At 43.6% G+C, this 16,052-nt stretch overlaps 1 protein-coding gene and 1 long non-coding RNA gene across 5 annotated transcripts in view; one reads left to right on the top strand and one right to left on the bottom strand.

Annotated features, from left to right (window-relative positions):
• FOXJ2 (forkhead box J2) overlaps positions 1-10,499 on the bottom strand; it is a 55,297-nt gene extending 44,798 nt beyond the window's left edge. The window contains exon 1 of one of the 4 annotated variants that reach the window (XM_053251822.1): positions 8,553-10,499. The gene's annotated coding sequence lies outside the window, so the exon portion shown is untranslated. The remainder of the gene's footprint in view (positions 1-8,552) is intronic. The other 3 variants (XM_053251821.1, XM_053251820.1, XM_053251819.1) reach the window with 3 other exon arrangements.
• The window catches only part of LOC128325916 (uncharacterized), a 33,259-nt gene continuing 25,950 nt past the window's right edge, over positions 8,744-16,052 (top strand). Inside the window, exon 1 of the long non-coding RNA XR_008307737.1 lies at positions 8,744-8,880. This is a non-coding gene — a long non-coding RNA (uncharacterized LOC128325916). The remainder of the gene's footprint in view (positions 8,881-16,052) is intronic.

The raw sequence follows: 16,052 nt of genomic DNA, 5'->3' as shown, positions 1-16,052 counted from the left end.
GGTCAGCTGTGACCAGAGAGCAGGCAAAGCAAATCAGAGAAAAAGTAACTGGGTTAGACAACCACGGGAGGAGATGAGAGGTTGTTGTTTTTTTTGTAAAGTAACTTTGCAAAGTTACTTCCCTAGCTTCACAGCTAAAAAGTATGTCTTCAGGGAATCTTGGAGGTAAAGTAAGCAAAGGGATATGCATGCATGACATACTAGAAAGGAAGGCTATGATACAAGATCAGATGATGAGGTGGGATAAAGATAGTAGAAAACTGATGCAAGCCCAATGAGATTGTGTAAGAGAAAGCACATAGAACTAAATCAGGAGTTCTTAACCTTTTTATACCTATGGACCCCCCAAATTCTCAAGTATTTACCCATGGACCCCCATCTCATATATATATTTTCATAAGACTCCAGTAAAAAATTGAGGGGGGGAATAAGTACTCAGGATAGTTATTTTTAAGCATGTTATTCTGGCTTATCAGAAGGCATACTGACAATCACTAAATATGCTCCACCCATAAGTAGGCATAGGAGGACTGGAAAGAAATAACATTCTTTCTGTTGTCTTGCGCCACCTTCACTGTGAGGACAAATTAGTTATGGATAACTCATCTGTGGTAAATGATTTCAAGTTAGGGATGTGCACAAACCAAGGTTCATGCACAGTTTTGGCGCCAAACTGGTTCAGGGCCATACAGAGGAGAGCGGGATCTTTTTTTAAAAAAAGGAGAAGAGGTCCTTACCTGCTCTCCACCGCCCCATGCTGCTTCCTGCTGCAGTGGCGCTTAAGCCATGCAGTGCCAGCATGCACATGATGTCCGCACATGCACGGGCACCATATGTGTGACCACACATGGTGCTGTTGACCATGCAAATGGCATATGCGTGGATGCCATGTGCCTTCTGGTGCCACACGGGGGTACTTGGGCCAAGCGACATAGCAGCAGGAAGCTGCATGTAGCAGCGGAGAGCAGGTAAGGACCTGCTCTCCTTTAAAAAAGAGAGAGAGACAGATCCTACTCCCCACAGAGCCGAACTGGTTCAGACCTCATTCGAACCAGTTCAGTGCTGAACCCGTAAACAAACCTCGATTCATGCACATCCCTGCCATACATATGCTCTGTTCTAGGATTCTAGTATATATTCTACTGCCCTAGAACTCCTAAACTTAGACCTAAAAATTGGAACTCCACAAAAAAAGCAGTGCAAAGAGAGATTCTTCAGATATAAATCAAACACCAATGCCAACTCCATATTAGAGAAAATTAGAGCGTACTATATATCTCAACTGATTGTATATGCTCAGCATGATCACTGTGTGTTAGTACAATGATCATCAAAGGACAAGGTCTCTACTCTCAACAGCTTGCAATCTAATGGAGGGAAATAAACCTGTTAGATTACTTTAACGGTCAGCAACTGAAGTCCAGTGACTGAATATGATCTTTTGAAGGAATCCAACTTCCCACCCTCTTATTGCTAACAGAGGGGGAAATAGAGGGAAGCAAGTGACTCACTGGCAACAGAACTAGCTTACAAGCCATTTTGTGGTGGGGGTTGAGGCACTGGCCTACTTCCCCTCACAAGTTTATCAGACTAGCCCTTCAAGGCAATTATTGTAGCTGATGACTAGCAAACATGCTAAAATGAGTTTTCACACAGTGTGGCTGTTCCCATGCTTCTGCCCAACCTAACCCCACTCCTTAGCCCTGCCCTTAGCTGAGGTTAAAGGCACAAGGGCGTCCTTAACCCTTAACAGCTGGGATTGTGCCTCTCCTCGGGCTGCACATAGCCCAAGGAGACACAGCCTCCTAGAGCACCCATCTGACGGAGGAATCACCCAAGGCACCGCACTCGTTGCTCAGTGCCTTGCGGGATATCCGTAGGCTGGGAAAACAAGTCTCGGCCTCTACTGATCCACATGGATCACATGAGCACAGTAGCACGGGTCGTGTGGGCTAATTCAGCTTGTACGCTGAAGAAACAAAGACATTGTCTGGGTGAAGGTAAGTTGAACCCTACCTTCCTCCCCGCCCCAGTACTGGTCGTGAGAACAACCTTAGTATCTTTTTAAAACTGGACTGAGTCTAGCCTCAGCATTAACAAGCTCAAATATGTCTCCACCAGCTTCATTCAGAACCAGTTAGACTTCTCTTTCTTTCAGATCGAACCCTGGAAAGGGATCCCCTATCACTAGGGAAGCATTGGACACCAGTGCGATAAAAGGGACAAACTTGCCATACATTACTGCTCTGACATTAAAAGAGTCCTGTGGCACCTTAAAAACCAATGGATTTATTGTAGCATAAACTTTCATGGACTAGACAGAGCCCATGTCATCAGATGCTCTATTCAAGCTTGCTGCAAGGAACTAACTCACCTACTGCTCTGAAACTTGTTACCACTTCTGTTCTGAGTGATTGAACAATTTAGCTCTCTTAAAACTGGCTTTCTAGTACTGAAGCACTGGTATGCAGAGTGGGGGAGGAGATGAGTTACTGATATATCCTCCAAGGTTTGTTAGCAAATGTTCAGCATTGATTTCCAACTGGACATTTGCTAACTCTGCAGGACCAGAAGTAAAGCAGATACAAAACAAAGGACTAAATGCACACTAGAGCCTCACATGAACATACCTAGGAGAGCATAAGGCGGCGGCGGGGGTGGGGTGGGTGGGTAACCCCCTATATATTATCGGGAGGGAGTGAACAATAGGAAGGCGCTAGAATAGAATTCGTCAATAGAATCAGAAAGACTGTCCCAGAGCAGAACAGTGTAACTGAATGTCACAAGTAGAGTGCAAGGGGAAAAAACCTGACAAAGAGAAAGCGTTGGGAGGAGCACAAGCGTGTAGGCGGAAACAAGCAGCAATGATGCAGGTGGAGGTGAGAAAGGACAAGGCCCAAAAGACTTGGGTAAGGAATCTGAACTTGATTCTGTAAGTAGATCATCTGTTTAAACGAACCACTGACTGAATTGGGGAGTTCTGATCGTTCACACTCAGACACTACAGCGACAGAAGAGGACAGTGTAATCTTCCTTTCAAGAACATCCATGTACCATGTTTAACAGGGAGTCAAAAATAAAATATTCTTTGCAGTTTAGTTGGGGAAACCCCAGCAAATCTATAATGAACAGGGCTCATTGCAAGATATTTGTGTTTTGCAAAATTCTGTATGTCCCACAGGAAATGAATTATAAAATGCTCAAGTGGAATACTAAAATGAGCAAAACAGCCCATACCATCCACCTACATTTCACTGTGACTCTTCATTTTTAGCATGCCATGGATTTTTGCAAACATATTGTGCAACCTCATCACAGGCAATCTCAGGATGAGTTTAAAGACTGCGGACGAAACTAGACGTCACACACAGAGGTACACAAGTTTCAACTCTCCCCTTTACGTATTTTTTTAAAAGCCAAAAGCAACCTTGGGAGACTGCAAGTTTAAACAGAGGCACAGGATGGGTGGAGGGCTGCTTAAACCTTTCCCCTCCATCTGTTTGTACTCAAAATATTCATTCCCCTAGTGCTTTCCCACCTGCAAAGGCAATTTTGAATGAAGACATGACCAGAAGGGAAAGGTTGAAGCAGCTCCTCTTTGTACCATTCCTCTACTTAAACTCTCAACTTCCTAAGGCTGTTTTTGGTTAAAAAAGAAATATTGTAGGAAAGTGATATGAGGCTGCATGTCATAATCTGGTTCCAGTTTATGGGAGCTGCAAGAAGAAACATCAGGGGCAATTGGCACCTGAAGGTTGCAACTGCAGAAATCCCAGAGTTACGACAATATGCCAGTAAAACACTCAGCTCAGAAATGATTATAGAAATACAACTATTCAATTATGACCATTTACTCTGAAGTCTAAAATGACAATTTAAACATATCAAGATGATGAGTGGGAAGGTCCCTGTCTCTTCAGAAATGATTGCCTTATAGTAGCAAACTCAACCAGTGGACTCGCATTGTGAAAGTCGCTCTGCAATTGTAAGGTGTTAAAGCAAAATCTACAATGAAAACCTCCCCTTTAGGACACAACTGCATGCTTGATGTGTTTAACTACAAAGTACCCAGAGCCCTGCCTGAAGGTTCAGGGTGGTGATGGTGGGGCACTGCATATTTGCTGGAGAGTAATAGAGGCTTCAATACAGTATGTTTGCAGTGAGCAGTCAATCAGCCAGCATTTTAGTGCTCCAATCAAGACGCACACATCCTGTCAGGCAGCCACTACTGGAGTCTGAACGTCAGTAAACATCAAGTGCTAAAGGCTTCATAGCTGAGCCTTCAGCTTCTGGCCTGGCTTCACCACCTGCCCCATGACAGGTGAACAGAAGTTCGGAAAACAATTCCTTCCCAGGGATAAACAGACTGAAATGCATAAAGCATGTTTAGAGAAGCCAAGCTATACATGAATTGAACCCAACTTCTAATCTCTATCCATCCCTAAAGCTTTTAGCATAAAGGGATCTTCCTGTGGACATCTTTAAATGATAACTTGCAACATTATGGCAGAGAACCATACAAATAACTTCCTATATAGCTGTAGCTGCCAGCACCAATTCCCAGATATTATTATTATTATTTCTTGTTTACACAGTCAGACAGGTGTTATTGACTGGTTTGTTTTATCCAGACATCGAGTCCTTCCCAAGGACCTGGGATGGCTGAATTTTATTGTCAATTGTTATAGATATTATTATTATTACTACATGTCCTAACTTCAGCTAGCCCTCAGTTAGACCCATGCCTACATCATCGTGGACCTAAAAAAGAACCAGTTGCCTTACTTAAAGAACCAACTAAGTAGCAGCTCAGGCCTACATCAACATCATCAAGGCCATAGTCCCTGTCTATATCTCAGGACCAAAAGCAGACTAGAAACTCGCTGAGAAAATTGTAAAATGTCTATGTTTGCTTGAGGTTTGATTTGATATTGTATACAAGCCAAACAATATTTGGTACTCAAACCTCTTCCCAATTTTATTTTACAAATGGTTTATAATATTTTGTTGTAAAATTGAACAATATTTGGAAAAGTGGGATCAAAATGATGAAATTAGGGGATTAATTTTTTTTAAAATAGGCCCTAGCCAATGGCCTACATATCACCAAATACTAAAGACTGTAATTAATGTATGAAATTAGAGGTGCCAGGGCTCAAGCCTGCTTGGAGGACATGGCATCTGACCTTAACATATCTTTTCAGATTCTCACTGTATAGGAGCTTGCTATAGCTACTCTGGGGGAGTCAGAAAGTCACTCTGCACATGCCTAAATACACTATTATTCTTCCACATGCTCTACAGCTAGCCTTAGTATTATACTCTAGCAAGCTTTGGGTAAAGAACAAATATTGTTGCTAAGCCATCTTAAGCTAGAAGATCACAGACCTAAAGGACTTGCCAGTGTAATGAAACTAGGCAATATTCGAGTATAAAGATAAAGAATTTGCTTAAGAAACAGAATTTATCATTACTTTGTTCCAAACTGAGTAAGGCTATTCAGCCTCTTGAATATAATAAATAATCCCCTGTGTAGAGATAAATAATTTTCCTAAGAAACAATTTATCAACACTAGGTTCCAAACTGAGTAACAGAAAGTGAACTGCTGGAAGATTAATGCTTTCCAAATGAAGGCATTCAGTACCCAAATGTGGATATGGTGTTAACTCCTGTCACATAACGCATCCTAGTCACTCACGTTTGTGAAAAAAATGCAATAACATTTCTTCTTTCCCTCCCTATTCCCAGCTCACAATCTTGGGTCACATCAACTGAAACATTCTTCCACAAAGTCAGGTAACTGTCACCCTCAAACAACCAATCCATACCAGTATAACACATCCTCCACTGACCTTCCTTTCCGTGGATTTCAATGTCTGCGATTTTTGCAGAACTCCCCTTCTACCCTAAAAGTCCTTCAACCTTGAGACTGACTGAATGTTGGAATTTTCTAAACACCCCTATACTGTAGCACAGGAGGGTAAAGCAATGGGGGTGGAGGAGGCACTATCAAGAACCTTTATGTACAGGTGAAATTCGGAAAATTAGAATATTGTGCAAAAGTCCATTAATTTCAGTAATGCAAATTAAAAGGTGAAACTGATATATGAGACAGACGCATTACATGCAAAGTGAGATAAGTCAAGCCTTAATTTGTTATAATTGTGATGATCATGGCGTACAGCTCATGAAAACCCCAAATCCACAATCTCAGAAAATTAGAATATTACATGGAACCAAGAAGACAAGGATTGAAGAATAGAACAATATCAGACCTCTGAAAAGTATACAGTGTACTGTGCTTGATTGGCCAGCAAACTCGCCTGACCTGACCCCATAGAGTATCTATGGGGCATTGCCAAGAGAACGATGAGAGACATGAGACCAAACAATGCAGAATTGCTGAAGGCCGCTAATGAAGCATCCTGGTCTTCCATAATACCTCATCAGTGCCACAGGCTGATAGCATCCATGCCACGCCACATTGAGGCAGTAATTGCTGCAAAAGGGGCCCAAACCAAGTACTGAATACATATGCATGCTTATACTTTTCAGAGGTCCGATATTGTTCTATTCTTCAATCCTTGTCTTCTTGGTTCCATGTAATATTCTAATTTTCTGAGATTGTGGATTTGGGGTTTTCATGAGCTGTATGCCATGATCATCACAATTATAACAAATTAAAGCTTGACTTATCTTGCTTTGCATGTAATGCGTCTGTCTCATATATCAGTTTCACCTTTTAATTTGCATTATTGAAATTAATGGACTTTTGCACGATATTCTAATTTTCCGAGTTTCACCTGTAAGTTTGGGTCCTCTAGAAAAATCTACTATGCTTTAGAAAAATCTACCTTGGAGAGCTACAGGAAAGTCTAAACAATCAGGGCTGTCACCCATTTAAAGAAATCTGAGTTGATTAATTTACCAGTTTTAGTCAATTAAATTCATACATTTGCATATGAGAAAAAACAACTCTCTTTCTCCAAAGAGAAAACACCATATATCTCTTGTTTTTAGATGATGCGTGTGTCTTGCAACAATCTTTTAGAAGAGGCATTCCCATTTTTTCCACACACAAGAATACTTTTCTTCCCATTTAGTGTTCAATAAGTACTTATAATAATATAACAAACCATTTTTAAAACATCAGCTGCCCAATTAATTGTGGACACCTTTTTAGTTGATCAAAATGTTTTAATTTATTGATCTACCAATTAGTTGATTCAATATGGTAGCTCTAGTAATGTCTAGAAAGGACATTTAATTTTAAATGACTAGACAATTTTGAAAGTACATAAATGTAATGCAAAAGGAAAAAACAAACCCAAAACTCCTCTTTTTGATATTCTTTCTGGGATTACTCTGTAACTAGTTATTTGTCAAAGACAGACTTAGCCAGCTATAACGGAGACAAGAGCTCTTTTTAACTTTGGATTCAGACTTTATTTTGATATCAGAAGTATATTTCAAGTCAGGATTTCCATCTTATTTCCTCAGAGCGATCACTGTCAATGGAATCTATACAAGCATTATTTGAAGTGAAATTACCCCATATGCTTCAGTTTTCTACCATGAATAGTTGCAGTGTGTCACTTGCTATGAACTTTTGAGAAAAACACTTCCACGCCCTAAGATTTCTGATCCCAGGACATTGGCACCAAAATGTGTCTGTAACTCTTCAGGTAGGAAGATAAAATCAAGGACACCACTGGTAGTATAATCTCAGCCTTCAGATGCACTGGATTTTATACACTGCAGATGGAATTCTCAATCCAATGGCACATCCACAAGATCACCCCTTTATTCATTATCAATCAACAGAGAACAACTAACATATATTTGTATTCTGTACTCTCCATTACTAACATGAATTAGTATTCCCATATTACCCTTTGAAAGGGTGAGAGGAACAGACAACAAACCTAAAGTGCCAAATTCAAGATGATTCAATCCAAAGACCAAATCCAGTCCAATCCTCTGCATATTTACTTGGAAGTTTAAATCCCATACAAAGTTCAGTATGCACAGGATTACACTGACAGCACCAAGCACAGTTGCAACCATATCACCAGCACTAAATGCCACAGCCCCATCTCCCTGCATAAGAAGGAGGTTTCTCCGCAGCACAGGATTCATATCTTCAGCCTAATTAATAGTGTGATGATACCTCCCAAGCAACTAATCACACATACTCCACCCTTCAGCTCCTTAATGGGATCCTTTTTACCCATTGATTCCTGGATGATAGAATAATTTTACCCCCTTCTGCATAAAATAGTCAAGACTGACTGAAAGATACTGGGGGTGGGGGTGGGGTTTATAATTCCTCCAGGAACAGGGTCTTCCACTGGAGAGACAATCAGGCAAATATTTCTAAAATGGCAACAAAAGAAAAAAATCCAGACGTGAAAATGAAAAAAATCATAGAGAGGAGGAACGGAGGATTCAGAGGCAGGAGGAAAATAAATGATGGAGAAGAAGGATGTGAGTGGGGAGAAAGGAGAGAGAAATGGAGAAGGGAAAATAGGTGATATGATGTTTCACTCACGGTAAGATTTTCTGCAGTGGGTATGTCTGGATTTTTTTTTTTTAAGAGATGTCGTCCTTCACACTCTGCAAGTAGGCCCCATGCTCAAAGCGTTGCTGCTGTGGGTTTTTCCGAGTTCTCCCCTATCAGCGACTTGTGAATGACAGTGAGAGGTAGAAAGATCAGCTTTGGGTTGCCAGACCCTTAAACTACAGACTTAGGAGATGTCACTTCTGTTCTTCCCTCCACTTGTTGACTAGCTATAATGGAAACAACTCTTTCCTTCTTCTGTATTTAGGAGTTCCTTATTCTCTGCAGCAAACACACCTCTTCTTTGACATTTTGGGGGGTAAGTGTCTTTTTTTTATTTTCCAAAGAGGGCTTTCGGTTTTTTGCTGTTGAAGTTTCCTCCCTTTGACAGCTGCGTGGTATTATTTTCTTTCTCCTTTCAGGCTGCCTGTGAAACGTATCTTTCCCCTTTATAATTTATATTTGAATACAATTTATTTAAGTAGGGGGCTTTTCTAGAGGGAGAAATGCCCCCCACTTGACCAAGAGAAAATACGTATAGTCTGAATGGTACTAGCAAGGGAGTGGAATTAATTTGTGTCCTTGTAGAATATTGGCGAGATGTCAGCTAAGTGCCAATTACTGGATAATTTTGGTCTAAGTCTTTTTTCTTCTTCTTCTTTTTTTAAGGAGGATGGGGAGTCTTCACTGTAGTGGCCACTATAATCTCTCTTTTACGACCGGGTCTTCTCTGCCTTCCATTATTCTGAGCGGCCTTTAAATCCTAGGTATCCCTCCTGGATTAAGACAGGACAAAACTTGTGGGAGCGCACCACTGACCAGGCAAGGCCTAGTTGTGCGTATCTGCCCTTGGCAAATGGGGCGGGGGGAGGGCACGGAATTTAAGAACCTGCCTTTACAGGAAAGTGGGCAGAGGGTAATAGCGGGGCTCCCTGTTCGCGCCAGCCGTGTGCTGGGAGGGAGGACTCTTGCCCCTAACGGGAGAGCACAATCTTGGGGCGGGATTGGGCAGTCTTCTTCTCCCTGGACCGGGGAGGAGGGGGAAGAGAGAGAGAGTGTGCGTGTGTGTGTGGGGGGGCGCTCTCCTCCTGACCCGGCTGCCACTGGAGGCCGCGGCTCCTGGGCCTGGGCGCTCTCCGCCGCTGCCGCCGCTTGCTGCTGAATGGGTTTCGGCTGCTCCGGGGAGGCTCTCCGAACTCCGGCGCGGTGCGAGGCGGCGGGGGACGATGGCTATGCGGCGCGGCAGCTCTTCTGCAGGCCCCGACCCCGCTCCTCCTCCTGCTGCTGCTGCTGCTTGCTGCGGGTGCTCCAGGCTGCGGCTCTACTGCAGGCCTCAGCTCCTCCCCAGCCTCCGCTCCGCCTCCCCGGCTCCCTCCCGGCCGCGCCACCCCCGCTTCCCCGCCTTAAGGTGGCTCCTCTCCGCGGAGACGGCTTCCCTCCGTTCCCCCAGCCACTAAAGGGAGGCGCTTCGGAAGCGTCCCGTTGAACAAGGCGGGAAATCAGCGTCCAATGCTCTCCCCAACCCCCCCTCCCCAAATTTTCGAGCTCAATATCTGCGCCCCTACATCTCGGGATTATAAATACGACTCTCCTCTTCCAAAAATATATTGGTGTGTAATCACTCATATTTTCCGCTCTCGTTATAATCTCCCCCTCCCGCGTCCAGAGCTGAACTCCAAGTGCGCCGCCATTATCTCACCTGGCTTCCCAGTCCTCACCCCAAATTCCCGGGTTTCTTTCCTGTTGTAATACCTTAGCTCCCCATTTGTATTTAAATTTTTGAAATGGAAGAGGGTTGGTATCTGTCCATTTCTTTATGAATTGTTCATATTTCAGGATCTTTGGCCATAACGACAAAGGAAAAGAAACGATTATACATCGTTTGTCCATTTTAATTTTTTGGCGACACAATTATGTGTTTTAAATTAATCCCACCTTCTGATTAAAATATATGCGTTGTCGGGAGTGGGAAGCTTTGTGCAACAAAGTAAAACAGTAATTATTGGGGTGGGGGTGGGATTAAAGATAACCCTATAATACAGAGATCAAAATCCCTTGCTTCAGAAGTAAATACTACTGAATCTGGTGGGGTTTATACTATAGTAAGAGTGCTTAGAATCGTAGGAATTTAATTGCCGTTTCCATTGTGAAAGTTCAAATTGCTATGTAAGATAACGGGAGTTTGATGACTCCTGAGGCAACAGTGATCATAACCATGCCTTGTTTCCTTGTTCTTGCTTCAATTTATGTTAAGAACACCCTGGCATAACTGTCAATTTATTTAAATGTTGTGAACCTGATTGAGGGTTTGGGGGATGAGGCAGCAGCAGAGTGAGTCACATTCTGAAGATACACCATTGCCCTTTTCCTGGGATTTGGAGCTGGAGGATTCCCTTGAGACCCAACCTGTGCAGACAGGTTGTGAGACAGACACATACACCCAACCCTGTCATAGCAGAATTAAGAGCAGAATAGGTCTCAACCTCTTTAAGCTTTTGCAGTCCCTGGAAGATAGGGGAGGACCCTGGGACAGGAGTCCTGGGTCCATAGTATTTAAGGCCTCCGTCTGAGAGAACTGTTAGAACATAAAAGCAGCCCTGCTGGATCAGGCCCAAGGCCTATCTAATCCAGCACCGTTTTGCAAAGTGGCCTACCCGATGCTTCTGGGAAGCCCACAGGCAAGAGCTGTGGGAATGCCCTCTCTCCTGCTGTTATTCCCCTGCAACTGCTATTTAGATGCATCTTGCCTCAGGCTGGAGGTGGCCTATAGCCCTCAGACTAGTAGCCATTGATAGACCTGCCTTCCACGAGTTTATCTAAACCTGTCTTAAAGCCACCTTGGCTGTTGGCTGTCACCACATCTTGTGTCAGGGAATTCCATAGGTTAATTACGTGTTGTGTGAAAAAGTACTACCTTTTGTCAGTCCTAGATTTCTTAAATCAGTTCCATGGGATGACCCCTGGTTCTATTGTTATGTGAGAGGGAGCAAAAATTTATCTCTACCTACTTTCTCCACACCATGCATGATTTTATAGACGTCTATCATGTCTCCCCTCAGTCATCTTTTTTCTAAACTAAAAAGCCCCAGGTGTTGTACCATTGCCTCATATGGAAGGTGCTCTCTTGGTTGCCCTTTTCTGCATCTTTTCCAGTTCTACAATGCCCTTTGTAAGATATGATGTCCAGAACTGTACACAGTAGTCCAAATGTGGCTGAACCATAGTTTTGTATAAGGGCATTATAATATTAGCAGTATTATTTTCAATCTCCTTCCTAATGATTCCAAGCATGAAATTGGCCTTTTTCACAGCTGCCACACATTGACAGTTTCAATGAGCTCTCAACCATGACACCAAGATCTCTCTCCTGGTCAGTCATTGACAGCTCAGATCCCATCAGAATTTATGTGAAATAGCCCCCCCCACCCGCCCGCAAAAAACAAAACAAAACCCGCATCACTTTATACTTGCTAATATTGAACCACATTTGCCATTCCCCCACCCCCTCCCCGCCAATTTGGAGAGATCCTTTTGGAAGCTCCTCGCACTCTCTCTTGGATTTCACTACCCTAAATAGTTTCATGCCATCTGCAAATCTGGCCACCTCGCTTCTTACCCTAACTTCTCATTTATGAATAAATTTAAAAGCACCAGTCTCAGTACAGATCCCTGGGGGACCCCAATTCTTATTTCCCTCCATTTAGAGAACTGTCCATTTATACCTACCCTCTGTTTCCTGACCTTCAACCAGTTACCAAACCACACATGAACCTGTCACCTTATCTCATGACTGCTAAGTTTTCTCAAGAGTATTTTATGAGGAACTTTGTTGAAAGCTTTTTGAAAGTCCAGGTATATGCTATGTCAACTGGATCATCTTTATCCATATGGTTGTCAACAGTCTCAAAGAACTCCAAAAGGTTGGTGGCAAGATTTACCTTTGCAGAAGCCATGCTGGTTCTGCCTCAGCAAGGCCTGTTCTTCTATATGCTTAACAATTTTATCCTAATGCTTTCCATGATTTTGCCCAGAACAGATGTTAAGCTAACCGGCCTTTAGTTTCCTGGTTCCCCCCAGATCTCTTTTTGAAAATCAGTGTTACATTGGCTACTTTCCAGACTTCTGATCCCTGATTATAGGGATAAGTTATATATTTTTATTTATTTATTCAATTTTTATACTGCCCTTCCAAAATGGCTCAGGGTGGTTAACAATTAAAACAAAACAATTAAAATCAATTAACAGTTAAAACAGAGATTATAAAACCCTATAAAACAATAACAATTAAACAATCAAAACAGTTTAAAACCCTGAAAAACCAGGTTGCAACATTAAAATCATTTACAACGATTTAAAAACCCTGGAAGGCCAGGCCAAACAGATAGGTTTTGAGGGCTCTCCTGAAGGCCAATAAGGAATTCAAATTATGGATTTCTGCAGAGAGTGCATTCCACAGCCCAGGAGTGGCTACAGAAAAGGCCCACCTCTGAGTCGCCACCAGACACACCAGTGGTCACTGGAGACGGAGCTCCTCAGATGACCTTAACATGCAGTGAGGATCATGCAAAAGGATCATGAATTCATTATTTCATCATAATATAATGAAATAATGAATGCACAATTTTTAAAAAACGTGCCTTTTTTACTTCCTTGATTTTGAAGTTGTAGGGTATACACCTCAATTGAGCTGGGAAAAAACACAATTCATTGACAACAGATTTCTGTTATGAATTATCATACTCAGTGTAACCTGATCACTCGTCTGTGTTGTTACTTGTGACTAGTGTTTTTCAAACATCTATAGTGGACTGACACATAGAATCAGACAAAGCTTTTAAAAATTGTTCTGGTTCCGTTCGCTGCACCCAGGCCGGCTATGATTGTCAGTATACAAATCCCTGACCAAAATCTCCTTGTACTCTAGCAGTACATAGCTTATGTACTCAGGACTCTAAAGTAAAGTTTTGCAGTTGAGTCAGTGTCAACTCCTGGCGCCCACAGACCCTTTCAGCATTTTCCTATATCGCTGCTGCCCAATATAGGTGTTTCCCATAGTCTGGGAAACATACCAGCAGGGATTCAAACCAGCAGTCTCTTGCTTCCTAGGATCCTAGATGACCTGAAAGTTTAGGGCAGGCCTAGACAAAAAGAGGGGGCCAGCCAGGTCCATCTTTGATGAGCTGGGCCAGCTTATATAGCCTTTTTAATACAATGTGCACTACTTATACTGAAATAGACCAGAGAGCAATCTGAATGAATGCAAATGTTTAAGCCTAAAGTCCTAAAAGAGGAGTGAATAGTGCAACAATGTCTTTATTCTACACAATAGGGAAATGAGGAAGACATAATGACCTCAATAGGGAGAGATCACCCAGGGGCGTAGCTATAATTGGGAGAACGGGTTCAAAGAACTCGAGCCGTGCCCAGTCGGGAGCCGCCATTAGCGGCCCTGACACGCCCCCCACGTCTGACGTCAGACGCAGGGGCGGGAGTTTAGCTCCCGAGCAGGGGTCGCGCGGCCCCTTTGAGAGCTAAACAAAGGCTGGCGCTGCATTTGCAGCGCCAGCCAGGAGCGACTCTTCCCTGCAAAGGCAGGGAAGAGTTGCTTCTGGCTGGTGCTGAGAACGCAGCGCCAGCCTAACTAGCTCCTGAAGGGGCCACCTGGCCCCTTCAGGAGCTAAGACTTGTGCTGCGTTCGCAACGCAGCCCAGAAGCGGCTCTTCCCTGGGAAGAGCCACTCCTGGGCTGTGCTGCGAATGCAGCACCAGCCTTTGTTTAACTGCCGAAGGGGCCACATGGCCCCTTCGGCAGTTAAGCTGCTTCTCCCGAACGGAGCCTCAAGGCTCCGTCCGGGAGCCAGACCACGCCCCCCACGTCTGACGTCAGATGCAGGGGACGGGGCTATCGGGGCGTCTGCCGCGGCCGCACACGGGCCGCCGGCGGGCTAGCTATGCTCCTGAGATCACCTCTCTCCTCCTCAGGAAGACATCACAATCTGCCTTAGGCAATATTCAATGGAAGAGATGTGTCATGCCTAGTTTAGCTTCATCTCTGGCTGGGTAGGGGGAGCAGGCAGAGAGGTGGGAGGGGGCCAGCTAAGAAATCGATTTGGGTCAGGAGCAGGCCACAGAATTATTTAGACCACCTGGCTATAGGCCTGGGACCATGGAAAACGATGGGCTCAGTCATATGCTCCAACCAGTGTTCCCTCTAACAGGAATTACCAGAGGTTGTTGACTACAACTCCCATAATCCCCAGCCAAAGACCATTGTAACTGGGGATGCTGGGAGTTGTAGTAAACAACAACATCTGAGAATCCCTGATAGAGGGAACACTGGCTCCAACCATGGCAGTCTGAATGATAGAAGTCTCAGTCATTGATGTATCCCAGATGTATGGATGTATTTGAAATATTTCTATCCTACCATATAAGGATGATAAGCAGCATCCACAACCATAAATGCCATCATAAGCCATAAAATGTGCCAGGCCACTAACTTCTGAACACCTTGTGAAATCGGGAAGATTACTTAGCAGCAGAAGACTAAATGAGGGAGACACAGACACTTGGCCTGGGTGTAACCACAGAGAAAGCTCTCTTACATCTACACCTCCTGTACCTCTGCAGGTGGAGAGCCAACATACACTGCTCCCCCACAACCTCCCATTCTGCTGACACAGAGCAGTGGTTCCCAACCTGGGGGCTCCAGATGTTGATGAACTACAACTCCCATCATCCCCAGCTATAAAGATTCAGACTGACCCTGCAGCCAACCACAGCTTACCTACCCCAATATATAAGTCCCCGACAGGGAGTTCATTCCTTATTCTGGTAAGGTGTGTGATATGAGTTTCTGGCTGTTGTCATGTTTTACATGCTTAGACCACCCAAGGGGAACTTGTTGGAGATGAACTTCCAGTGCATCGACCTTTTGCACCAACTGTCCTAATGACCACTAGGGGCATTGGGAGTAGAGACAGTGAGTCAGGGTCTCCCTATCTGTCCCTACTCTATGACCCCTGAACTGACTCTGCAGCACTTCCTGTGCTGAATCACAATCCTTCCTTTCCTCCTAGAGAGCAGATGGAAACATCTCTCTCTCTCTCTCTCCTTACCTATCCACTATGTAGTCCTTTAGATTAGAGATAGGTCTTTCCTGTCTAAGTGTATTTAACCAATAAATGTTTAGTGTTTAGTCACACAAGGATCTCCATGTGTTTTCTCTAAATAGCTGCAATATCCAAACCATCCTCTGCTACCTACTCTGTAACTGGAGTGTGTGCTCATTTCTTAGTGCTCTGCTGTTTTACCTATTGTGGGTAAAAATCAACAACCTCTAACAGAACTTTGAAAATGGAAACTATGGAGAAATGGTTCTTTGCACTAAAAGCCAGACCTCACAGCACACATACGAATAGGATATTGCTAACATTTGTTTTCTCAGGGCTCTTGTAGTACTCTGCCTCAGGAGAACTGGTCTTATGGTAGC

The sequence above is a fragment of the Hemicordylus capensis genome, chromosome 5 (assembly GCF_027244095.1).
Source record: "Hemicordylus capensis ecotype Gifberg chromosome 5, rHemCap1.1.pri, whole genome shotgun sequence".
Lineage (NCBI taxonomy): Eukaryota > Metazoa > Chordata > Lepidosauria > Squamata > Cordylidae > Hemicordylus > Hemicordylus capensis.
This window is presented reverse-complemented; position numbering and strand designations above follow the sequence as displayed.